At 42.7% G+C, this 1,914-nt stretch overlaps 1 protein-coding gene across 1 annotated transcript in view; it reads right to left on the minus strand.

The window, feature by feature from the left end:
- LOC106632787 (TBC1 domain family member 12) overlaps nucleotides 1-1,914 on the minus strand; it is a gene marked incomplete at both ends in the record, with an annotated part of 4,113 nt that continues 2,199 nt past the window's right edge. Inside the window, 1 exon segment of the mRNA XM_014331383.2 lies at nucleotides 1-1,914.

The following is a 1,914-nucleotide window of genomic DNA, read 5'->3' on the forward strand; positions in this document are numbered from 1 at the left end:
CAACATGATTATCAAGCAATGGTACATCATCTAAAATATCTTTCAACCCAATTTAGTCTGAATGTTCTTTTTGACCACTAAGGATCAAAAGGTAGTGTTGACAGGTAGAGCTGATACCCAGGCCAGCTTTAAATGTAACAATTAACTGGTAACCAACAGGTCTAATTGTGAAGATACCACTTAACCACACAAACAAGACATACACATACAGACACACACTACAGTTTGCAAACAGCTACCTAAAAAAGGTGGAGAAATCAACAACCCGTTTTTAACCACGAGACGATCAGAGGCACAACTCAAAGGCTTGCACGTATGGCTTGCAAAAAGCTTTAACTGCAGTCCTGCAGTGTTTCACCACAGTGGGGGAGGGGGTGCATTTAGAAGAATGATCAGACATAGTATTGCACGGTGCTGAGTCAAAAACACAGCAGGCGCCCTTTCAGCGGCCATGTGGCTGAGACGATGATGAATTACAAAACGAAAGGAGTCTTCCTGTTTTTAAAGCCCAGACTGAACGTTCTACTTCAGCTAATGTCCAGGGATTTAAGAAAGCACAGCCTCAGCTGAGGGTTAAGAGATTGAGTTCACTAATATAACAGGAAAGACCGACTGGAACTCCATCACACACAAATTCAGCAGCACAACACAGCACGTGAAGCAGTTTCACAAGGAACGACGAGACATTTCCTCATACATCGGCCTTTCATTCCTCTGATGACGCTTGTGCACAATGGGCTTTCAAAGTCATCACTGTCACAAAACAAAGATCAGATCAGGAAATGCAGTGTGTTGACTTTGCACAGTGTATCCAATCAACGTAGCATTGGCTCCGCCCACTACTGGTGAGGATGGAGTGACACAATAACCACAGTGTGAATGCAGTGTCAAGGCCTCAACTTAGTGACAACCTCAACTTTAAGCAGCCACAATACCCTGACACACGCAGCAGTTAGCAGATCTAGGCCAGATCTCTCTCCACTATGCCACTGTGACACAAAAGACAACACAATCTGTGTCATCTCATGATGAAAAACTAAAAGTCGAGATTTGCAGGCTGTGTGACGCTCAATATCCAACAATCCGCTTCCTTCTTCCAACTTTGTGTAGGGCTCTAACTAAATATTGCTTCTATTATCAAATAATCAGATCTGCTACCCTAATAAAAACTCTATAAAACAACCAATTTAAAGCCCCCACAAAACAAAAAAGCAGAAAATCTTTAAACCAAAGTAAGAAATCTCTGTTATACTGCACTTTGCTCCAGAGTGGAGGATTTAAAACTGTGAGGGGCACCACAACATGACGGGTGAGACGGTTACAGTGATGCTGCAGGCTAGTAATCTGACCAACAGTCAATAACTACAGCTGCAACAGTGACGTTTACACACAGCTAATGCAAGTAATTAAAGGCCGTCTATGCAGGATTTTAAACTTTAGGAATCTCTCTGATCAACCACTTACGACCCACCGTATGTTGCGGTGTAGCTATTTAAACTTTATGCCCAAACCATTCATCCTTAATTTGTCACATTAATTACCTGGAACCAAACCTGGGTTGTCCCGCTCTTTCACGAAAAGCCAAATTTGTACCTCGAGATGGTGCAGCGAGTCCACCAGGCACGTCACTAAGAATGTACAACGACAGCCGGGGGGAAAAGCCCAGCCACTTGATTTAAAAAAAGTGAAGGTTTTGGTTAAATTTCACAGATGGCAATTGAAAAAAATACTTTTAAGCCAAGGACGACAGACCCACGATGCAAACAGCAACAACAAAACTCCTGCATAGCGAGCCTTGAAAGTAAAAACCATCAACAGCTGACTGCACACTCCTCAGAGTCTCCACATCTTAATGCTTCAAAGTTAATTTCATTGGCCAGTGTGGTTAGTACTTTTAGATTGCTCCCTGGAAAT

The sequence above is a fragment of the Haplochromis burtoni genome, unplaced genomic scaffold, assembly GCF_018398535.1.
Source record: "Haplochromis burtoni strain Fernald_Lab_line unplaced genomic scaffold, NCSU_Asbu1 Contig_1904, whole genome shotgun sequence".
NCBI classification, from domain to species: Eukaryota; Metazoa; Chordata; class Actinopteri; order Cichliformes; family Cichlidae; genus Haplochromis; species Haplochromis burtoni.